At 41.1% G+C, this 25,082-nt stretch overlaps 1 non-coding gene across 1 annotated transcript; it reads right to left on the bottom strand.

Annotated features, from left to right (window-relative positions):
- Positions 1–24,812: 24,812 nt before the first annotated feature.
- Positions 24,813–24,919, bottom strand: LOC125996746 (U6 spliceosomal RNA). Its single transcript, XR_007491428.1, has one exon. It is a non-coding gene; the product is annotated as a U6 spliceosomal RNA (small nuclear RNA).
- Between the last annotated feature and the right edge of the window lie 163 nt (positions 24,920–25,082).

Below are 25,082 nucleotides of genomic sequence, written 5' to 3'. Positions count from 1 at the left end.
TCAAATATAGTATAGGAAATATTTACTTAAGTGTGTTTCAATGAAGTCCTTCTTGACTATGTTTTCAAAATTAGTTTTTCTTTCATAATTAAGGCTATTTCTTTAAAGAATGCCCTGATGTAATGAAAATGTTAATATACTTTTCTATTTTCCCTTTCCACATCTCAAAAGGAGCCCGTGTTCAATGTGAGATCTGACCTTCTAGCTTGTTTTTTTTCCTTTTCAGCCATTTTTCTACAGTCTCAACACTGACACTTTCAGACACAAATTCATCTAAGACTTTGGGTTTCAGGGAAAGATACGCCTTCACTTTTTCATCTGTTAAACCTGCAAAAGAGAATCAGAAAGAAGAGTGTTGGTCTAGTGGCAACATCATATAGATAGACACCTGAGAGAGATAAAAGGTCTGATAAGATTGATTTGCATAAATAGACTGTGACTATATAAATACATATATATGAATTACTAGTCATCTTTCATTCCATAGTAATAATCTAGACAGGCACCACATTAAGAAACCTTGAAAATAGTTCAGTATGGAACACAGGCCAGAAACTAAGAGCAAAAATGGTCTCAAATCCTTAGAACACATGAAGAGAATAGAAGGTATAGACTAGGGTTGCCAGGAATTAGCAAAGGAAGGATGACTAGAGAGTGTATGTCGAGGGTCAGAAAAAATATTGGAGGTGGAGGGTAAGGACTGTTCCACACTCTGAGTGCTCTTTTTTTTTTTTTTTTTGTGGTTTTTGGGTCACACCCGGCAGTGCTCAGGGGTTACTCCTGGCTCCATGCTCAGAAATTGCTCCTGGCAGGCACGGGGGACCATATGGGACGCTGGGATTCGAACCGATGACCTCTTGCATGAAAGGCAAATGCCTTACCTCCATGCTATCTCTCCAGCCCCTCTGTGAGTGCTCTTAAGGCCAAGGAAGCGCACATTGGATATGGTTCACATGATGAAGGTGATGTTATATATACTTTATCAACATGATTACACAGTAAAACTAAGTCAACACATCAGTGACTTAGAACCACATATACTATGTTACACAGCTATTTCCTAATAGTCCATGTCAATCCCATGGCATATCAGGTGCCAGTGTCATGCAGTTAAGGTGACTGAGTACTTGTCATTTTTGGCAAATACTTTTTGTAGATTTAATAGCCACAGCAAGAGGAACTAGCCACAGTACGAACAGGAGAATGTAGTGTTTGTATATTGTAGATCTATTAAAGTATTTATTTAACAATACCTGCTATTGTTTACTACATAAATTCCCCTTAATGAAGGGGTAAGAAGCTTGTCTTGTACATAGCTGACCCCACGTCCACCATGCCACAGTCTATCCCTGAGCACAAAGCCAGGAGTAATTGCCATTTTTCTTTTTCTATTTCTATGACCTCCATTTCCCCAGGAACCAGAGCACAAATATAAAGTCAGACATGACCAATCAAGACTTCTTTGTTATCTCAATTCACCCTACTGTACTACAACAGCCATTTACAAAATTACATATTACATAAGTCAAATAGCTAGCATATACCCAAAATTGCCTACGTAAAACTAGCAAGAACATAAACCAATAAAAAAAAAATAAGTGGAGAATCTGAACACTGCACAAAAGAATGCTGGTGAAGGGGAGTGTACATTTTTATGACTGAAATGCAAATACAAACATGTTTGTATTTGAGGTGCTTAAATAAATATGTAAATTTAATTTTTTTAATTTTTAAATAACTAAATAAATCACTTCTGGAAGGCTCAGGGGATGCCTAGGTCAGCAGTATGCAAGACAAATGCCTGACCTGCTGGACTATTGCTCTGACACCTTACATCTTATTTTTAAGGCAAGCTCTCTAAAGCATTTCTTTAGACGTTTGAAAACATAACTGTCAAGCAACAAATAATGGGGGTATGAATGGGAGTGAAGGAAGGTCAGATAGGAGCTGACTGAGAAACAGGTGGAAGGTTACTGCTTGTATGGCAAAGGTGGGTAATAACTTTTTAAGTAATAAAAAATAGATTTTAAAACATTGTAATATCCTCTGAAAGCTTCACACCTTGCTTTCCAGGAATGATAGCTTGACTTTAACAAAACGTTTCCTAGAAGTTCAGAACTCGACCCACCTGCTATGTGTATCTGCTCAGTCTCCACAGCCGGACTCCAGTGGACAGTTGTGTAGCAATGACAGTGTTTCCACCATTTGTTCCAAAAAAAGTCTGTTATCTCAGACCATGTATACAGATGCTATTTGCTACCCTGAGCCAAATATCAGGCCATGGCCCAACTTCATAACAACAGCTAATTTTTTCATAACAATTAGCCAAATTTTCCCTGGTGACTAAGAAACGTCATGCCTAAGAGGGTCTGGAGCAATAGCACAATGGAAAGGGGATTGCCTTGCACACAACCAACCCAGGTTTGATTTCCAGAGTCCCAAGTAATTTCTGGAGTAATTTCTGAGAGCAGAACCATGAGTAACCGCAGAGCACTACCCAGTTGTGCCCCCTCCAAAAAAGTAAGAAATGTCATGTCTAGAAATATAGGCTTCAAAACCCAACACACAACTAGTGTGAACTTGCTGCTTAGAGCTACCAGTAAGGCAAAACAAAACAAAACAATTGTGCTCATTCATGTTGATGCCAGCAAAGGATTCACACATAAACACACCATACTTATTAAGTTTTCACAAAAGACACCCCAGAATTCTAAAACAAGAAATGTCGGGGCCAAAGAGATAGCATGGAGGTAAGGCTTTTGCCTTGCATGAGAAGGTCAGTGGTTCGAATCCCGGCTTCTCATATGGTTCCCTGAGCCTGTCAGGAGCGATTTCTGAGCATAGAGCCAGGAGTAGCCCCTGAGCGCTGCTGGGTGTGACCCAAAAACAAAAAACAAAAAAACAAAAAAACAAAAAAAAAAAAAAGAAAAGAAAAGAAAAAAGAAATTCCACTAGTGAAGAACAGAACCTCTCCAAGATACACAACTTACTGAATCAGTGGGCAAGTTACTAAGTACTCTTTCTATGCATAAACTTCCTCATCTGTAAAATGAAAATCTCCATAGTACTAATACACCATTAGATCATTTTAAAGATGTAATGAGGATAATATGTTTTAAGGTATTCAAAACGAAGCCCAGTACATGTTAGTGACTGCAAGCACATTGTGGGAAAAGCTTCATTTCTCTGACAACAGGAAAAGAACACTATGTTGTCAAAGTGACCTTTTTTTCAGCCTCCTTCCATGACAGAAACAGAAGCTCTGGGACTTCCTCTCCCCTCTCTTTTCCAACATACGCATCTCCCTAATCTTCTTACTTCTAACTGGCTGTATGTGGGTATTATTGCAATGGGCCTTTTCCATCTCTAGTGAGCATACACTTTGGAGTGTTTATGTGCTGAGGCACCCTGAATTCTGCTCTCTGCTGACATAGCATTAGCCGTGCACTGAGCTGCTTGGCTCGGCTGTTCACTCTTAGAGAGGCATCAAGCGGGCAGGCACCACACCCACCGGGTCACAATCTTTCTGCCCCAGGACTTCAGGATGAGCCAGTGCTCATCACCAGCGCTCAGACTGGGAAAGAATGGGGCCATCTGTGTACAGGGCAAGCACCTTACCCTATCCTATCTCTCTGGTCCCTTTGGGTTCTGAAAATGTGGCACTGTGTCAATTGCATTCTTTGTTTTTCTACCACCTATGGTGAAGATCTCTCCTAACTGATCAAGACTTAATTTACAGGAGAAAGCAACAGAGTATGGTCTTTTCTGGGCACAAAATACCCCACAATGTTGACATATATAGATCACAGAAAACCAGTATTTCATAAAACAAGATTATAGTAAACTATGTCTTACTCTGGAAAATAAACTGTCTTTTGTTAAATAGAAAGGAAATTACATTCTCAGTTGGCAAAATGGAAGGACAGCAAACCTAGGCCCTTGTCTCATTTTCCAAAGTAATGTATGATAAGTTCCTGAGACCTGCAGGTCTTAGGAAGAGAAACTTGTCATGTAGGATCACATAGCTCTGAGCTGAACCTCAGCTTCGAGCTCGAATCTCAATCATAGCACACACCTTTTCTATGGTCAATTTGTCACCAAAAAAAAAAAAAATGAGAGAGCTTTTATACATGAAATAAGGTACATCAAAATCTAATATAGCCTTAAAATGTGGTATGTATTCAGCAAATATTCAAAGCCAACATTTATAAAAATGCAACCATTTGTCTTTATTGTTCAAAAGATTCTACCAGGGGTCCTCAAACTTTTTAAACAGGGGGCCAGTTCACTGTCCCTCAGACCATTGGAGGGTCTGACTATAGTAAAAACAAAACTTAAGAACGAATTCTTTTTTTTTTTTTTTTTTGGTTTTTGGGTCACACCCGGCAGTGCTCAGGGGTTATTCCTGGCTCCAGGCTCAGAAATTGCTCCTGGCAGGCACGGGGGACCATATGGGACTCCGGGATTCGAACCGATGACCTCCTGCATGAAAGTCAAACGCTTTACCTCCATGCTATCTCTCCGGCCCCCAAGAACGAATTCTTATGCACACTGCATATATCTTATTTTGCAATGAAAAACAAAACAGATACAAATACAATATGTGGCCCATGGGCCATAGTTTGAGGACCACAGAAATAAATGTGTCTAAATTATGCTGGTCCTTTTAAGGCAGCCATAGCTATAAAACTAATATAGGTAGCACAAATTAATCAGCTGCCCACTAATATATTTGGTAGACTTGACTCCATATTATTTAATGCCAAAATATAAACATTTAATAATTGAATTATCTGCAGACATATATAGTGTGTGTCATGCAAATAATAATGGCCTATCAATATAGCTTTTAATTCTACTTAGATGATAAAATACAGGACAGAAGTAAAGCAGGTACAATTCTTTGAAATAAAAAATATTACAGGTTGGGCCCGGAGAGATAGCACAGCGGCATTTGCCTTGCAAACAGCCGATCCAGGACCAAAGGTGGTTGGTTCGAATCCCGGTGTCCCATATGGTCCCCCGTGCCTGCCAGGAGCTATTTCTGAGCAGACAGCCAGGAGTAACCCCTGAGCACTGCCGGGTGTGGCCCAAAAACCAAAAAAAAAAAAAAAAAAAAAATATTACAGGTTAACCAGGAGGAGCCTTTCTATTTAGCACTATTTCCCTCTAACACCCTACAAACAGCCATTTTTACAGAAAAGACAGCATGACATTTTCTTATTTTCAATTATTAAAAATTTTATCAACTCACAATAAAACATATTGGTTAAAAATTAATAAATATTTTATTCCTTTAATAATGCATTGTAGTTTTCCAAGCAAAGGCTCAAACCTTAAGAAACCAACACTACCACCCTTTTGTTAAATTTTTTTTAAAAATTATAGTTTTTGAATAAATTTCTATTCTTTAACTAGTTTGTTTTTTTTTTTTTTTTGGTTTTTCGGGCCACACACATTTAATGCTCAGGGGTTACTCCTGGCTAAGGCTCAGAAATTGCCCCTGGCTTGGAGGGACCATATGGGACACCGGGGGATCGAACCACGGTCCTGATCCTTGGCTAGCGCTTGCAAGGCAGACACCTTACCTCTAGCGCCACCTCGCCGGCCCCTCTTTAACTAGTTTGAGTGTTCATGGTGTTTATTTATGATGACTTTCACTGATGATCTATTTATTTGTCTATCTCAAGAAAAGCACCACTTGGAGCCTCTGCTTCCTACTCAACCCCCCAAAAAGCAGAGATTGGACACCCACATCCACTCTCCAGAACGCACCCTGCAAGCTGACCTAGCATCCGCTGCTCAGTGATGACACCTGTGCCCTACTCACCAAGTAATGCTGCCACAATACTTGGCTGGAGGGTCGTCATGAGTGCCACTGAGTCCCGTTCCTGCCAGGGGCACACACAGATGCAGCTATGTGGGGGACAACTCTGGGGGACATGCCCACCACCTCCGCCCTCTCCTTCTGCAGGCCAGGTGCTGCTGTGTGTCCTGGAGCTCCTAGAGGCCCCCCTAACGGCCTCCAACAGATTCGAACCACTAGGGCTGCTGGGGTGACGCTGGGTCATCACCTCTGCCCTGCAACCTGGTCATTCACTCCCATGGGCAGGCAGGGGAGGGGATGTTTCAGGGAGAGTACCTGGCATCAAGCCTTTAGGCCGGGCCAATGGAGCCAGGAAAGGCCGCACATGGCGGCCTGCGTGGGGTGGGGGGCTGTGTACCTCAGGTTCCTGTAGGTTAGTTTCCATATCATTTCCATTCAATTCTCCAAACCCCATGTTCCATCTTCTCTCTTCCTCCATAGAGTTACCTCATGTACAACCAAATTATTGATCAATAGAATCCCATAGTGTAAACTGCTTCATATTTAGTTTATTTATTTTAACACATTTTCCAAGATTTTTATATAATGGGTCAGTTATTCATTATTTTGTAATAATAATTTATTGCAACTGATTTACCCATTTTTCTGCGGAGGATATTGGATTATTTTAAACTGAGGGTTAGTATAAAATATTTACTGTGATCCAGCAAGCTGTACAAGTGGGGACCAGTTACTCTTAGTATTCTGTGGGGTAAAGGAGGGAGATATAGGATGCATGCTGGGAACAGGGGAGGAAGGAGGACATCACTGGTGGGTGGAATGTCCCTGATTCATTGTCACTGTGTACCTTAAATATTACTGTGAAAGATTTGTGATTCACTTTGGCCACAATAATAAAAAAGAAAGAAAAAATTTACTGTGATCATTCTTGTGCCGCTAATACATATATTTTAAAAAGTATCTTAGATAATTCTCTGAAAATAGAATTGCTTGATTATATCGAAAATGTGTGTTTAATTTATAAGAAGCTATTAGTTTTCTTTGAGTAGACAATTTTTCATTCCAAATGACAATGTCTGAGTATCTCATTTGCTCCATAAATTCTGACATTGGTAGAATTTTTAACAAATTTATAACCATTGTAGTGCTTCTGAAATGTTATTTTTATATAACTTTATTTGCATTTCCATAACATGACAGTTACTGCATTTTTAAAAATAATTTTGGTTTGGGGCCAGACTTGGCAGTGCTCAGGAGTTACTCTCCTGGCAAGCTCAGGGGACCATAAGGGATAGCTGGGGTTGAATCTTCCTCAGCCTTGTGCAAGGCAAACACCCTACCAGCTGTCTTATCTCTCCAGCCTCAGTTATTGCATTTTTATGTACCACTGGTCATTTGTGTATATATTTTTAAAGTGCCTAATTATTTCATGATTTTATCACATAATTTGTGTTTTTTTAAGTCTCTACTTACTCATGCTTTTCATAACATTATTTGTGTTTTTATTACTTCTAAAACTTTAAGTACAGTGGATAAGATTCTTTTGTCAGGAATATAGAGGCTAAATAATCTCACCCATTCTTTGACTTGACTTTTGTTTTTAAGAAGCCAATTTAAAGGACATAAATATCAATTACTATAAAATTATATGTGTCCTATATTACAATTTAGAATTTGTGAATTTTTGTATTCTAAGCAATTATTGTTTAAACCAAAACCACAAATTCTGCAATTATTCTCAAATACTACCAAAGTAATAATTTTTGTGTAACTATTAATAAATAGATCAATAGGAGGAAGAGGCTGAGCCTTATAAATTTATTCACATTCAATTCATTTGTTTTAGTATCATTGGATTAAAATGCATTTCCCCTTTGAATTGACTGGGCATTTGGTCAGAAGTTTTTTTCACCTCTGATCAGGTTTTATTATCCATAATAATCTATTTTTTAACAATGTTCTACTTGTGTGTCACCGACTTGCTGTGATTTTTCCAACTTTGCTCTCTCTTATTCAAAATAATATGTCTATTCCAGGTTTCTTCCATGTCTTTAAATATTTTAACATCGATATATTTTCATCAAAAGTCCTGCTTGGATTTTATATAATTATGTGGAATGTATACATAAATAAATAGAAAAATACCTTAAAATATGAGTTCATAAGCATGGCATATCTGTCCATATGTTTAGATCTTATTAAATTTCTCTCACCAATCCTTTATAAATTTTAATGTGCAGAATGCATGTCTTTCTTTAAATTTTATTTCTAAACATTTTATATTTCAATTGTGATTAAAATATAATGAAAAATGTTGCTTAAGCAGGGAAACATTCTAAGAAGTATAATGTTAAGCAATTACTTTTTATGAGCTCCTGGCTTGGGGGACCATATGGGACACCAGGGATCGAACTGAGATCAGTCATGGGTCATCTGCGTGCAAGGCTAATTCCCTAACACTGCGCTATTGCTCTGGACCCTGGGTAATTTATTCTTTCAGTCCTGTCCCTCCTTTGAAAATACTTTGATGTCTATCCATTAAGTCTCCATAAAATCGCTGTATATTGAGAAGATGAAGCATTAATATTTTTACTTTATGATTAAAATACTACTTTGCATAAATGAGTTGCTTGCCTTTTCCAGAAGCCCTTGAAAACAAATTCCAGGACCGTCTTGATCCCTCCAGATTACTCTTTATTTCTTCATTCCTAAGTGAACCTGCATCATCCTTGAATGATGACACTTTTCTTTCTCATTGATAACAGCAACAAGTAAATAGACAGAACATGAGAAGTTTTAACTGAGAGTTATGAGTATTCTCATTTAATTTTTCTACCCATCCCTATGAAAGAAATAAAATATCTGTGAACTACCCATACTGTAACTGATAAAGAAAACTTTCTGGAAGGGGAAATGGTGAGAGATTTAAAAAACTATTTTTTTTATTTTAGCATTTTTCACTGCAGTATATTTCATTTGAACTCATCTCTAAAATGTTTTACTTTCTATTTTTGATAGAAAAATTAATCTGATTTATATTTTGTTTTTCTGTTCCTGAGGCTGTTTTGGAGCAGAGCAAAGCAAACCTTGATTTACAAGCATCTCTTTTCTTGGCACTCCTATTTTCCTCGAGCTCTAAGATTTCTGTTGTAGCTCTGGAAGAGTTAGCCAAGTACAGCTCTTAAGAGCTGAGAATCTTAACTATTAGTGAGATATACTAATGGTCAACTTTTTTTCCAAATTCAAAAGCTAATTTTCCTGCAAGTTTGAATATGTGCTTTTTTTCACTTTGTGTTTTGTCTTTCTGAAAACCTTTGGCATAGAAAACCATTGACATAGCTTTAAAATGAAAACATTTACACAGAGACCGAATGAAACTTTGATGTAATAATAAGAATAATTATGAATATATGTAATAATATGTACATAATGTACATAATAGTATGTAATAAGAATAACCTAAGAATTTAAAATATGTAAATACTTATAAATTCAATATAACTTGTATTATCTTTATTGTGATAATTTGTTACTATTCTATAATTGATGTATATATTATACTTAACTAACAATGATTTTATTGCATACATTTTCTAATTAAATTTATAAGCATACATATTAATTAGTGAAGATGAATAGGATCTATGGATTCTCTCCTGACAGGTCATGAGCAAAATTTTAATACTTACAATGACAACATGATCACAGACCTAATGCACCCTCTGACTATGAGTCTTTGATGCACTGTACACTTTCCTCATTAAACAAGAATCAAAATACCCCTACTATTACAGCCAAGATCCCTGAGTTTGATGCCATAATTGGGGAGTGTCTGGATTTCAGTCCTATTGATTTGGAGTGATTAAACCAAAGGTAAAATTACAGTCAGTATCCTGGGTCTGAGCAGTGAGAAAGTCTCTTGTTCTGTAAGTTTTCTCCTTTATTTTCTCTACTCTTTTCTGTTTTTTTTTCCTAAGTCAAATGGACAAAGTAGGTAAAATTAATTTTTCTATTTCTAGAAACCAATGATAACACTGAATGTCTATGAAAATAGATTATGTGTCAGGGACCTGACAGCCCCACACCCTTGGTCTGCTTCTGCTGCTGCTTTGCAGAACTTCCTGGTATAGCTGCCGTCGAGCCCTCCCGCCCTGGGGCTTAGGAAATGAGTAAAAAGTCAAGAAAAAGTTAGCACAAATTGTGCTACCTAACAGGATGCCTGAGGAGGTTTGCTAAACTATGTTGCCAGCCTTGTTCCTGCTGACCTTTCAAGCATGAGTTAAGAGCTAGGTTTAACTTTATGTTTAGTAAAAACATTGGGTAATTGTAAATGTTTTAATGGTAAATGCCTTCATGTTACACATTTCTTTCCGCAGGCCCACCCCCCCCCCCCCCCCGCCTCTTAGTGGCTTGGTATATAAACTCTGTGAACTTTGTAATAAACGACTCTTGATCAAATTCTTGACTTGAGTCCTGTTTGTCTCCCTCCCCAATTCTTTTACAGGTTAAGTCCTCTTTGTGGCCCACGAATAACTGGCGTCCCCCGTCAGGTTTGGGTGGTCGCAATTATGTAGTTGCGTTTTGTAAAATCCACATATAGGACCAATGTATAACTCTGTAACTGTCAAATTTCCTTAGTTTCCTTTTAAAGAGTGACTCGTTCTATAAAGCTCCTTTGATGGATTGAAAAAAAGAAAACCTTTTTCTTAACCCAAAACCACATTATCCACGTTTGTTGCTCCTAGAGCTCTAGAATAAGATATTTTCTTAGCTATTTCTACTAGTCTTTGGAGAAACATTCTTATTTTTTATTCAACATATTGATACAGAAAATCTATAAAGCACAACTGTTAGTGTTATAGGTGCGTGGCTTTTGAATTACAGAAGTGTTTGTCATTTACATGGTAATTTATAATAATGCCTCTTTTAACCAACTGGACTGTAAGGTAGAAAGGAATATATTTATGTTGGAAAATTCTATTACTTAGGCTAGTAGTAGGAAGAAAAGAACAAGAAAACTAAATGTTTTATTTTATTTACTTTGATTTTTGTTTCTGGGTCACATCCAAGGTGCTCTTGGCTCTGCGTTCAAGGATCATTGATTTCAGGGCTCAGGAAACCATAAAGGGAGTTGGAAATTAAAACTGACATGGGTCAGCCACCTGCAAGGCCATTGCCCTATCTACTCTATTTAATCTCTATAGCCCCACAAAGAATTGATTTCCATTTATTCCAGCTGTGCAGTCTTAAAATAACAGCTCCTGAATCTGAAAATTTCTCATCAAATTTCACACTGTTCACAATTACACTCATTACTGGATTAAGACAGAAAAGGAAAGAAAGGACAGGAAAGAAAAGAAAGACAGGAAAGAAAAGGAGCGATTCCAACTTAACTCTAAGATAAGAACGGTTTGTTTATTCCTAGCTGACTAAGAAATTTTACACATTGGCAATAATGCACCAACATTTTATTTATAGTGAATGCTCTGTTCTTAGGCGTTTTTTCTCCCATTGAGATTTTTATTATGCTTAACTTATTATACATACATTTAAAGAATATGAAATATAATATTTTCTAACATATAGTCGGTATTCTCTTACTTAGGATAAAAAGCACTTTTATACTTTTAAAGTCCCATTCAGATATTTCCAAAGTTTTTCTTAATTTTCCTCACTCTTACTAAATTTTACATTTATAGGATTTAGCTCAATTGATCTAAATTTTAAAATGCATTGCTTCATAATTACTCACAGTATTAATTTTTAATTTATATATTGTAAAAATATGATTTTTATATATCTACTTTATAAGTATTAAAATAAATAATTAAAATTTTGTAGAATTTCTAGAATGAATGAAATATGAACTAGTTTATAATACATAATAAAATAGCTATCTATACATGTATAAGTGTCACCACTTCCACAATTGAAAAACAGGGAAATCTCTTCCATAAGTGGAATAAAAAAGAAAGACAGTAGGGAACAACAGAGATCAAATTCATTAGTATTGAAGATTTTGTCTATAGAACTGAACTCACTTATTCTGTGCTCAGAAATCACTCCTGACAACCTCAATTTCTATATAGGATGTTCAGGATTGAACCCAGGTCAACAAATGCCCTACCTGCTATGCTATCATTCTGGCCCCAACACAGATTCTTTTTTTTTTTTTTTTTGGTTTTTGGGTCACACCCGGCAGCACTCAGGGGGGATTCCTGGCTCTATGCTCAGAAATTGCCCCTGGCAAGCATAGGGGACCATATGGGATGCCAGAATTTGAACCACTGACCTTCTGCATGAAAGGCAAACGCCTTACTGCCATGCTATCTCTCCGGCCCCAACAGATTCATTTTTAATAACAAAACTTATATGACCATACAGTGACGATCTGACATGTAAATAAAGGCAATATCTTTAGTAGAATGCCTTCCAATACACTAGAAGGGGATACATATGTGAGGAGTTAAGATTAAGAGAAAAAAATGAGTTAAGAAATATTATAATGTGCTACAATCTGGGGACTTGAGGGACAAAGTAATTGTACATGGATTCTGTTTTATTTATCTTAACGTTCTTTGGCTGAAAGTTCAAAGTTAAGATATCAGCAAGGGGACTTCTGAGAATTATGTTATGGCTGATTGTCCTTCCACTGTAACTTTACCTTGTTCTCTTTCTTTGCATCTTTTGTTCTCATAACTCAAAATAAAAAAATTAAAAAAAGGGGCTGGGCGGTGGCGCTGGAGGTAAGGTGCCTGCCTTGCCTGCGCTAGCCTAGGACGGACCACGGTTCGATCCCCCGGCGTCCCATATGGTCCCCCAAGAAGCCAGGAGCAACTTCTGAGCGCATAGCCAGGAGTAACCCCTGAGCATCACAGGGTGTGGCCAAAAAACCAAAAACCAAAATAAATAAATAAATAAATAAATAAAAATGAAAAAAAAAAGAGAAAAAAATGTTATATGGGCATCCAGTTGATAAGAATTTTTGTTTTATTTCTTTTGTTTGTTTTTGGGGCACACCGGTGACATTCAGGGGTTACTCCTGATTATGCACTCAGAAATTGTTCCTGGATTGGGGGACGCCGGGGATTTGAACCGCGGTCCATCCTAGACTAGCGCATGCAAGACAAACCTCTACTGCTTTGGCCCCATGATGACAATTTTTATAAAAAAAAAAAAAAAAGATCTCTAGAACAATGGTTTCCAAGAGAACTAAAATCTTAACCATTTGTTTTGTTTTGTTTTTGGGCCACACTCGGCGTTGCTCAGGGGTTACTCCTGGCTGTCTGCTCAGAAATAGCTCCTGGCAGGCACGGGGGACCATATGGGACACCAGGATTTGAACCAACCACCTTTGGTCCTGGATCAGCTGCTTGCAAGGCAAACACCGCAGTGCTATCTCTCCGGGCCCAAATCTTAACCATTTGTAAGATGGAATACATTTTAATCAAATTAAGCAAAAGTAAGATGGGGGAAAAAAGAAAAAAGAAAAAGCAAGACAAATATTTTAATTGCATGTCTTCTTGAATCAAATACATAAATATTAGAGTTTTCATATGGGTAAATTAAAAATTATTCATGTGATTCACAACCCTGCTTTATATTAGATATTGAACTTTAGTACATATTTTTCCTTATATCATATTTCAGTTTGAACTGGCCATGATTCAGGACCTTATTGTGTTTGCTACTGCAAATATATGTTAGAGATGTTATCTTTAGCAATCACCATATTTGACAGAACAACTTCAGATAATTCCAGTATAAGATTTGCGCAGTCAGAGAAACCTGGTTCTACATTTTGCTAATTGTGACCACATTTTTGGTTGTTTAATAAATTTAAAAAATGGTTGCTTAATAAGCCCAAGTTTTTATAAATCTACCTGACTGTCCAGATATTGATAGTTCCCTGTGAGGATGAAAATAATGCGTTACTATCAGTAAGTTATTATCATATCCAGCATGTAATAAAAATTAGCAATTTCATTCCTGATTTATTTTCAACTTTCCCTTCTTGTAAGCAGTCCCATTTATTTTGTATCTTTATATATATATATATATATATATATATATTTTTTTTTTTTTTTTGGTTTTTGGGCCACACCCGGCGGTGCTCAGGGGTCACTCCTGGCTGTCTGCTCAGAAACAGCTCCCAGCAGGCACGGGGGACCATATGGGACACCAGGATTCGAACCAACCACCTTTGGTCCTGGATCGGCTGCTTGCAAGGCAAACGCCGCTGTGCTATCTCTCTGGGCCCGTATCTTTATATTTTTATCCTTCAGTTATATTTATCACTGCAATAATCTCCACGAGATGTGGAGCAAGTGACAGTATAGATTATAAATCTTTTAAACACTGAGCTGTTATGAATTCCTTAATCTGTGCCTGTGTGAGTTGGTTAGCTTTCATTCACAATAGGAATCCAGCTTGTCACACAGAGACCAGGTTGTTTTACTTGTTGGTTTGGGGGCCACACCCAGTGATGTTCAGGGGTTACTCCTGGCTATGCACTCAGAAATCACGAGTGCAAGGGATAATGTCATCTCAAGTGTCCAAAGGAGAGGTGAAGCCTGAAGTTCTCACTAAAGTTCCAGAGTAGACTTCAAATCCTATGTTTCTTACTATCTTACTGTGAGGCTGTAAAATTTACATCTACAGAGAAAGGCATTCTATATGTGAGAAGGATTTACTGGAGAAGAAAGTTTTTAGCTTTTTCATAATAAAGGAAAAGACCATGTCCCAGAAGAAATACCTAGACTTTTTTGTGTCATCATAATAGTTCAAAACAGAGTAGATTGTATTCTTTAAAGTTGCCCTTGGAATTCATAGTGTACTATGACAACTCATGATTTTCTTTTTTTTTCTGTTTTACTTTTCTTTTTATTTATTTATTTTTAATAAGGAAGTATTACCATTCTAAACTCAAACACATTCAATGCTTAGTATAGTACATCAAAGGTATATCTTGTTCTTTACAGTAAGTTCTCTGAAAACATTATAACATACACACAAAATTAAATATATCAGCATGATGCAACTATTCTGTACTGCTTACAGTGCATTATTTATAAGACACCACAAGGACACAATTCTTATAAATTAACATGGTTTCTCAGGTTTGTGCTATTTATACCTGTTAGTGATAGTGACCATCAACTTTTTTTAAGATATGGAGTCAAAGGAGCATTGTAAAAACAATGTTAGAGTGGCAATTATCGTTTGCATGGGCCCACCAAAGTATGGGGGTCATGGAAAGGAAAAACTTTGGCCTAAGTACAAGGAGACTCTACCCCTGAAGTTTCCTGACATAAGACCATTTCTAGGCTCCAGGCAAACCAGTTTGTCCAATCCCGGTCATTGTCTGCAGTGCCCATACAGTTATATCTTTCACAATCTCTGTTGTTGATCTCATGCCTCTGCATTAAAGGTCCTGGAATCTGTACATCACACATTAAAGTCAGGATGGTGCGGAGCGGCATCTAATTTCATCTCACAATTAACGAGCAATGCAAAAAGCCCGGTCCAGTACGCAAGTTGTTGGACAACTCATGATTTCTAAAGGAAAATCCATGTAGGTCTGTAAACTGCTTGTGCCTCTGCCAAGTTTGTTTTGTGACTTTTGAGTCAATAAGATTATCACTAGTTGGGGCTGGAGAGATAGCATGGAGGCAAGGCATTTGCCTTTCATGCAGAAGGTCATTGGTTCAAATCCTGGCATTCCATATGGTCCCCTGAGCTTGCCAGGAGTGATTTTTGAGTGTGGAGTCAGGAGGAACCCCTGAGCATTGCCGGGTATGACCAAAAAAAAAAAAAAAAAAAAACAAAAACAGAAAAAGATTGTCACTATTTTCCTTTATATGTCTTTTCTGTCTAGCAGCTATCTTGAAGTCCTCATGAAGGCCCTCCATCAAGAATAGAAGTAGTTAGTGTGTCTGTATCTTGTCAATTGTGCCCTTAAAATTGGTATTTTACTTTTTCCAGTTGTTATTTTAAAGTCTTTTTGGTTGATATATATGTGTTGTCCTACCCACAAGGCTTTTATGATTTTATTAAACTCTTATACAACTTTGACCTGTTAATGTCCTCCTTGTAATGGTCTGATGAAAGTAATCTGTCAACCTTGAAATATAATACAGACATTGTAATACTGAGTTCATGTAACAAGTATTTTCTAAATTATGAAATCCAGTGAGAGCAGGACCAGTTCCCTCATTTACCAACTGAAGTCCTGGAACTGGTCTTTTTTACTCCGGATAGTCTCTGCCTCAGTATGTGGTGTCAGCTTATTGCTTATCTTTTGAGGTCACATTTTGTTTCCAGCTCTTGTCCTTTTGAGTAGTCTGTGTTGGCTCCAAAAGTCATATCTTTGTAGGTTCATACCAAGGATAGAAGGTGTGGCTTTTATCTTTTGCAAGTCCTCATTCACTTATGGGTGCTATTGCTCAGCTGTCTGGGCCTCTGGAATGGATTTATTTACACAGCAAGCAACCTCAAACATTTTGCCCTATTTGGAATTGATTGCTGAGAGCCTTATCATTAAATCAAGACTCAGTCCTGAAATAATAGTTCCGTCGATTAAAAAAAAAAGTAGTAGAATGCATATTACTTCTTATTGAGCCCCTTCAATGAGTACTATGAGATTTTTCAGAAGTTTCCTCTCATTATCTGATTGGAAAGGCCAGAGATTTCTTCAAAAGGACACATTTTGTAATCTCTATTAGCCATTCCTCCCCTGTATCTGACACTCCCATTTTTTTTGGACAGGTTGTCATCAGGAAAATGTGGTATCACTGGCCCTTCACTAATGACAGCATTGCCTAAAATTACAAATCTTCTCAAGTGTATCTTGCTACTTTAAATTTCTTTTTTTTTTTTTTTTTTTTTTTTTTGGTTTTTGGGCCACACCCGGCCGTGCTCAGGGGTTACTCCTGGCTGTCTGCTCAGAAATAGCTCCTGGCAGGCACAGGGGACCATTTGGGACACCAGGATTCGAACCAACCACCTTTGGTCCTGGATTGGCTGCTTGCAAGGCAAACGCTGCCACTGTGCTATCTCTCCGGGCCCGCTACTTTAAATTTCTAACTATCACATTTCATGAAACTTAGTAAATGATTCAGCTTACATGGTAGGATTGATCCCAGGCATAGAATTACCTCTTTAAATGCTCATAACAAGGGTGTTCAAGACTTGCTTCAGCAATTACAAGCCCTTTTGCAAAAAAACATTCTGAGCCAGTCTTCATCACTCACATATGAGCCCATTCTGGTCTCCCAGGTGTGATGGCTTGCGGGTGTCCTGTAAGCCCCCCGAAGGGGCCCGGCCAGCGGAGAGTGGACGAGAGGCTCACAAACAACCGCATCTTTATTTTGCAAAGCTCAGATCACACAGCCACACCTTGAAAAAAATCTAAGAGAGGTTAATAATAATAAGGCCCAAGATAGAATTCCATTCAAAGGCGTTTTAATGTGATCCTGCATCCTCTTATATAGACAGGGTAAGAGGGGCAGGCTACAGGTAATGTCAATCATTCTTTTGGCGCGCAGACTATCTCATTATTCCAAAGAAGGTATAAACACAGGACAGGTAGGTTGGAGCAAGGAACATAACATCATTCCCCAAATATGGAAAGTGGGCAGGGGGCAGTCATGCTAGATCCTGGGTAGAGTTTGTTTGGCCACATTCCTAAACTCTTAACAGATGTATGGTGGGGCAAAGTTCTTTTGTAAAAACCCGATGCTGGACAAAGCAATAAAAGGTACCTCTTTAACTCAAGAATATGGACTGGGTAAATCTAACTTCATTCCAGGCTGAGTTTCTCTTTCCCCTGGGCTAAGAAATTATTTATTACTTGTTTCCTGCTGGCCCAGGGGTTTTGTAGCAAACAGCAAGTAGGACTGGAAAATGGCAGAGAGGTTTTTGCAAAAGTGGTCACTGCCAAGTCACAGTAGCCAACAATGGCTCAAGGAAATAAAACTGCTAACCATTTAGCCATGCCAATATTTAAATCGCCTGAGGAAGAACATGCAGAGTTATATACCACTGCCTGCTGCCTACATGTGAACTACTATGGAAACAAGACAGACAGATGGTTGATAAGTGTACAATTTCCACATCTTTGAATAGATGAACACATGTAGTCGGGGCCAACCCAAGGTTTACAGTTAAGGCATCTGACCTGAACTTGTGGGACTGGTTTTTAACCCTTCCACCTTTTGGTGGGAATTCAATAAGGAACTGAAAGAGTCTCTAGCCCCATGAAATCCTTTGCCACGCCTTGTGCATGGACCAGGTGGTTTCTTCCGGGTGAAAGACACTGATCTGATGCCCCAAAGTTTGCATATCTGAAAAGCATATCTTGTTAAAGGTGTGGCAGCAGGGAGTGGGTGGGAGGGATAATTTAAGTTCCAACATTTCTACAAGCATGAAGAAATCACACCACATCTTCTTTCTCACCAATTGGGTATAATATAGCCTGATAATATTCATTGCATTATCAAACACTAAGGTTTTCAACAGGAGTTTTTGAAGTTCCATATCTTTAATCTGCTTTTAATTGCCTCTGTCAATTTCCCCCAGAAAAATCTGCATATGGTTTTGTAGCTTCCTGAAAAAAAAAATCTTTGTATAACTCAGTTTCTGAGTCAATTTTTTCCCCCAAACTTTCAAAGCAGGGCCAGAGCGATAGCTCAGCTGTAGGGCATTTGCCTTGCATGCAGCTGACCCAGGACAGATCTGGGTTCGATCCCTGATGTCCCATATGATCCCCCAAGCCAAGAGCTATTTCTGAATGCATAGTCGGGAGTAACCCCTGAGCGTCACAGGTTGTGGCCCCCAAACAAAACAAACAAACAAAAAATCCAAACCTTCAAAGCAAGTTCCCTGATCAGTCTCAAAAAAGCACTGGGCATCAGTCTTGCCTGCTTATCTACTTCTGTGAGGTTCTATCAGCATCTCATAAGACAACGTGACTCTTGTAAGCATCTTTCTTCCAGATTCTGCATGCATGTGCTCAGCATGTGGGCAAAAGTGCTAAATCCCCCTGTTGTGGTCAAGCAGTGGAATTCCAGGCCGGCTGTGCCTTCCTGCTGGTTCCAGCCATCCAGGAGGAGCTGCAGCAACAAGCAAGGCAGGAAGGCAGGCAGGCAGTCTCGCCTTGCTTCTAGGTTGAAATGCAAATCCTAGGTCAGGTAGATCCCCTGGTTCAGGAAGGTTGGGATCTCCAGAACCATTTCAATTTTTGCAGATTTAGGGACTGAAGGTCAGCAGGTGCCAGACCCCACATTATGTCTGTCGTCCTGCCCACTTGGTGGAGTGGGAAGCTGGTCCCCACCTGCTCCATTTTTTGCAAAGATCCCTGTTGCCTGGCACTGTGGGAAGTTTGGATGGGAGAGTGGGAAATGCGCAGACACTAGGGAAGAATCTGCAGGACGACTCAGAAAACAAAACCATAAAATCTGGAGAGAGAGGAAAGGAACTGAACGAGGCCATAATAGCAGTAGTACTTGGTCTTGCTCTCAGGTCACCTCCTGCCCTCCTGAGAATGCTTCTGAGCTTCTGCTTTGCCTGCTCTGCTATTAGGAGGGTGACAGGGCGTGACCCCTCTAGCTGGCAACTGCCATAGCTCTTTGGACCACATTATTTTGGGGGGGCCTGCAACAGCCCATGTATCTGTGCGTCCTGGCGTTCCAACTTCGTGAACTCTGGAGTCAGCTTTCAAAATGCGCATGATGGTGCCTGTTGCATGAGTCTCCAGTTTGTGGGGGAGAGAGCTAGAGAGGTAGCAATGGGGGACTTGGCGGAGAGAGAGACAAGGGTAATAAGTTGGTTCTAGGGGCTTTGGGGAAAACTATCTTGTAGCTTTTTAAATTTTTATTTTTTTATTTGAGGAGGCACACCTGGTAATGCTCAAGAATTACTCCTGATTATGTGCTCAGAAATCGCTCCTGGCTTGGGGGGACCATCTGGGACTCCTAGGGATCAAACCCAGGTCCATCCTAGGTTAGTTTGTGCAAGGCAAAGGCCCTACTGCTTGTGCCAACCCTCCGGACCCTAAATTTTTTTTTTTTTTATATTTTTGCGTCATTATTTGTCCTATCTTGTTAGCCTCACTGGGGCAGCCCGGCCTCATGCACATGAAGTTTTTTTTTTCAAGTGGGTGTTGGAAAGGGTGCATGGAGTGGGGGTGGCCAGGCTCTCTGCTCCTCCAATTATTAGAGACGATTGCCCTTTGTTCAATGATAGTAGGGGCAAACGTCCGAATCTGTGGGACCCTCGCTGGAGCTCCAAGCACAGCTTGAGAGAGGTTGCTGCACCCCCTCTCTGGTGGGGACCATCTGGGACTCCTGGGGATCAAACCCAGGTCCACCCTAGTTTAGCTTGTGCAAGGCAAAGACCCTACTGCTTGTGCCAACCCTCCGGACCCTAAATTTTTATTTTATTTTTTTTATATTTTTACGTCATTATTTGTCCCATCTTGTTACTCTCACTGGGGCAGCCCAGCCTCATGCACACGAATTTTTTTTTTCAAGTGGGTGTTGGAAAGGGTGCATGGAGTGGGGGTGGCCAGGCTCTCTGCTCCCCCAATTATTAGAGACGATTGCCCTTTGTTCAATGATAGTGGGGGCAAACATTCGAATCTGCAGGACCCTCGCTGGAGCTCCACGCACAGCTTGAGAGAGGTTGCTGCAACCCCTCTCTGGTGGGGACCTGGCTCAGCCAAGGACAAGTGGCCAAGTGAGCTGAGTAAGGGTCCTCTGCCCTTCCCAGAGCTGGAAGCGTCCACTCAAGAAGTAGCCTAATGGCCCATAGACTTTGGTGCTGGATAGAAGCCTACCCATAGCGCCATTTTGCTTTAGGGAGCAGCCCCTGGCCTACCCAGAAAAGTGCATCCCTTTCTTCTGTGGATGTGATGGACCTTGGTTCAAAATCAACTTGGTAGTTGGCAGCAGCCCCCCAATGGTCTTGACTCAGGATGTCTTGAGGGATAAGAGGGGTGTTGTGGTGTCAGCAGGGGGAGCCCTTGGCTCCCTGTAGTGGGGTGTTCTGTGCTGGGAGGGATATGACCCCAGTGATTTCAGGATGACTATTATGGCTTCTGGACTCTGCAGATGCGTATTTAGAAACAACACCCATTGAGAAGCACGGTGGGGCTGGGGGGTGGAGCACAGAGAAGTGAGGTGGCTTTGGTGTTTGGTATAAACAACACAATTTTTTTTTTACAACACAATTTTTTTTGGGGGGGGATGGTTGGTTCACACCCGACAGTTCTCAGGGCTTAATTGTGTTGACTCCGGGGACCATACATGGGTCCAAGGATTGACCCCAGTTGGCCAGTGACCTACCCACTGTACCAACCCTCAGGTCCTTCAATCCATCCTCCATTTCTGCCCACTGTCCTGTCTCTGGTGTTACCTGCCACCTGCTCCCTTCCTGGGCCTGGCAAGTCCAAAGAAAGACAGGCTGGAGGCCCTTAGCCAATGGCAGGGCCTGCTGGGGTCCAAGTGTTGTATCTGCCACTCAGCCTGTTTCCTTCTGCCACTGCCCAGCAGGTGACATTTAATGATATCCCCCCCCCAAAAAAAAAAAAAAAAACCAGACGATGTTTGTTTTGTTGTTAGTGAGTCTTTCTGAGAGAAATAGGAGGTTCTGGATTTTAAGAATGCTCCAGGGGGCCCGGAGAGATAGCACAGCGGCGTTTGCCTTGCAAGCAGCAGATCCAGGACCAAAGGTGGTTGGTTCGAATCCCGGTGTCCCATATGGTCCCCCGTGCCTGCCAGGAGCTATTTCTGAGCAGACAGCCAGGAGTAACCCCTGAGCACCGCCGGGTGTGGCCCAAAAACCAAAAAAAAAAAAAAAAAAAAAAAAAAGAATGCTCCAGGGCATCCAATATTTCAGTTAGTAGAATTTTGAAGAATCCCTCACTGCAGTCACTGCAGTAAGCTGCAGGGTTGTCATGCTTTGCAGGGTGCTGCAATAAGCTGCAAGTCCAACAGGTACTTGGTTGCTGCAAGGCTGCAAGGGCCCGAGGTAGCCAGGGCCTGGTGTTGCATGCTTGCAGGGGCCCATGGGGCCCAGCTGTGGGGTGGATCTTGGCCCCACTCTGAGATGCCAACTTATAGAGACTGCCATTCATAACCTGTGGTGTCCTGAACATGGGATGAGCACAGAGCTGTAAGTAAGCCCAAAGCACTGTGGGTGTGGTTAAAAACAAAAACAAAACAAAATTAGTTATGGAGCAACTGCATAGTTGTTTAGGGAGTTTGCCTTGCAGGTGAGTGATCTTGAACATAATCAGGAATGAGGTGGTAGCACTGCAGGATATGGTCCCCAACACACCCCACCCCCAATAAACCCCAAACCCTAAAGCTTAACCTGTCAGGAAAATAAAAGCAGGGCACCAGATAATAGAACAATTTGGTTTAGTAAATGGAAAATAGGGGCTGAAGAGGTGGCGCAGTGGTAGGGCATTTGCTTTGCATGTGGCTGGCCCAGGATGGACTTCAGTTCGATCCCTCAGCGTCCCATATGGTCCCTCAAGCCAGGAGCCATTTCTGAGTGCAGAGCCAGGAGTAACCCCTGAGCATCACCAGGCGTGTCCAAAACAAACAAACAAAAAAGAAGGAAAATAAAGCAGTTTTAACCTGGCCTAGGGAAGTCTCCCAAGGAACCACTGTTAATTCTTGCTTATTTAGAAGCTTCTCTGAGGAGGAAAAAACTTCTCAGGAAAGAAGGGTATTTGTCCCTTAAAAGGTGCTAATTGCAAACACTTTTATTGCCCTTTCAAATGTAAATCTAGCTCTTCCAGCAGATCCTTCTAAATCTGCCTGAGGGAAATTGCACACCGAAGAAAGAGCACAAGAGTCACTGGAAATAGTCACTTTGCAGTGTTAGCTCCTGCTCTGCTGCTTCCTGGATCCTTTTCTCAGCCCTTCCTGTCTTTTGTTCTCATCACAGGCTTCTGGAGCAGAAAGCCAATGCTAGAGGCTGGGAACTGTGCAGGTCTATCCCTGGGCCTGCCCCTGGGCCTATCCTTGTGGGTGGCAGGTGAGGAAGGTGGGCAGGGAGCTTAGTTGGGCTTGTTGCCTGGCAGCTGCCTGCCTCCAGGACTTGGAGAGGAAGCCTGTGAGGACACAGTATGAGGACCCAGTATGGCTGAGAATAAGTGAGCAGATGCAGAGGGTCAGTGGGAAGTGACTGAGCTTGGTCTGAGCATGCATGGCCCCCATTTCATGCTTCTTGATTCAGGGCTTGTGCTTTGTAGGGGAATCCCTCCTCCTGGGGATCTCCCCAGGGCCTGGTGTGAATTGTCTGGGGTGTCAGATGGGTTGGATGGGAAGGGATCTGGTTTGGATCTTCCAGCAGAGACTATTCTGAGATCTCCTGCCTCATGAGTCCAGCCCAGGAAAGTCCCCTACACATAGCCCCTTAGCTTGTAACCCCCCAATGGATCTGGGGGCTTCTGTTTCAGAATGTAGGAGTAGGGGTAGGTACAGAGGTGGGACAGCATGGTGGGGCCATCCCAGTCCACCCAGGAACCCTGCAGCCCTCTGATACCTTTGCCTGGCGCACACAGTTTGGCCTATAAATCTCTCCTTTGATATGTATAAATATCTCCTCTGCCTTGTCCCATCCTGGTGGATTTTGTTCTAGGATAATAAAGAAAAATCAGTTCTGGCTTTTGGGGGAGGCAAAGAGACTTGGAGGCAAAAAAGCAGACTGGCTTCCTGGCTCTTTCCTGACTGGCTTGGCTTATGTCTTTGCCACTTAAGATCCTGCTTTTTGATGCCTTTCATAAGGGTCTTCTTCAGTTTGCCTAAGGGGTGATCTCACAACTCTAGGAGATTTTTATTTTACACTGGGTGTGCCCCCCGCCCCCCAGTGCCTGGTCTACCCCTACTCCCCACCTCCTGCTGCTTGTGCTCCCCATTCCTGTCCCTGTTCTGTGCCTCTGAGTACCTTGTGGAGCCCAGGAGGTGGCCCTGACATTCCTTGCCTTTGGTGAAGTCATTGCTGACTCCATGGGGAGTGGCTCTTGGCAGTGCCAGGAATAGGAGGAGAAAAAGGAGAGGGAGGAGAGGTGGAGGTGGCTGTCATTGTGTGTGTGAACACTCCCCATTTCCCTGGAGGCTGCTAGCCCAGCTGGATCTCAGGTTTCTGCACTTGTGTGACAGTCTTGCTTGCTGGCCCTGTAAGGTTCCACATTGCAGACAGAGGCAGAGGCAGCATTGCCTACCCCCGAGTGACAGTCCCTGGCCCATGGCGCTGTCGCTAGCCGCCCTGGCTGCGTTTTGGGATTCCTCAGAGCTCAAAGGCTGTCTCCTGGGGGAGGAGGGAAGCTGGATGCACCCAATCATTGCTTCCGGAATCAATACCTTTCTGCAGGAGGAGGAGTGAGGTGTGATGCTAGGAGCTGTGGCAACAACTTCCTAGCTGCAAAGTCATCCTGTGTCCCCTAGGATCCCTGTGTTTGGCATTTTCTTATGGCTCCAGGAACGCTGTTTTCCAGCCCAGTGTGGTATTCATCTTGTTCCAATTGAGTGATCCAATGAGTTGATATAGTAATAAGAAGGAAGCTGTTTTGTTTAAGATCATACTCTGTCGATTGGGGGGGGGGGGGAGAGAGAGAGAGAGAGAGAGAGAGAGAGAGAGAGAGAGAGAGAGAGAGAGAGAGAGAGAGAGAGAGAGAGAGAGAGAGAGAGAGAGAGAGGGAGGGAGGGAGAGGGAGAGAGAGAGAGAAGGAGGGAGGGAGGGAGAGGGAGAGGGAGAGGGAGAGGGAGAGAGAATGTTTTACTCATTTTTTAAGTACTTCCTTGCTAGTAAACAGAAAATAGAAAAAGGCTTTTTGTATTGACTTTGTATCCAACAACTTTTGGTAACCTCTTCTATTAGTTCAAGAAACTCTCCTTGAAGATTGTTTTAGATTTTATAAAGAATCAGTCTTATCATCTGAATTGAGATAAATTTATTTCTTCATTTCTTTTTTTTAAATATGGAATGCTTCAAGAATTTGCTTGTTATTCTTGCACAAGGGCCATGCTAATCTTCTCTGTATCGTTCCAATTTTAGTATATGTGCTGCTGAAGCGAGCACTATTTCTTCATTTCTTTTTTTTTTGGTTTTTGGGCCACACCCATTTGACACTCAGGGGTTACTCCTGGCTATGGGCTCAGAAATCGCCCCTGGCTTGGGGGACCATATGGGACACCGGGGATCGAACCGTGGTCCATCCTACGCTAGCGCTTGCAAGGCAGAC

The sequence above is a fragment of the Suncus etruscus genome, chromosome 18 (genome assembly GCF_024139225.1).
Source record: "Suncus etruscus isolate mSunEtr1 chromosome 18, mSunEtr1.pri.cur, whole genome shotgun sequence".
Taxonomy (NCBI): domain Eukaryota; kingdom Metazoa; phylum Chordata; class Mammalia; order Eulipotyphla; family Soricidae; genus Suncus; species Suncus etruscus.
This window is presented reverse-complemented; position numbering and strand designations above follow the sequence as displayed.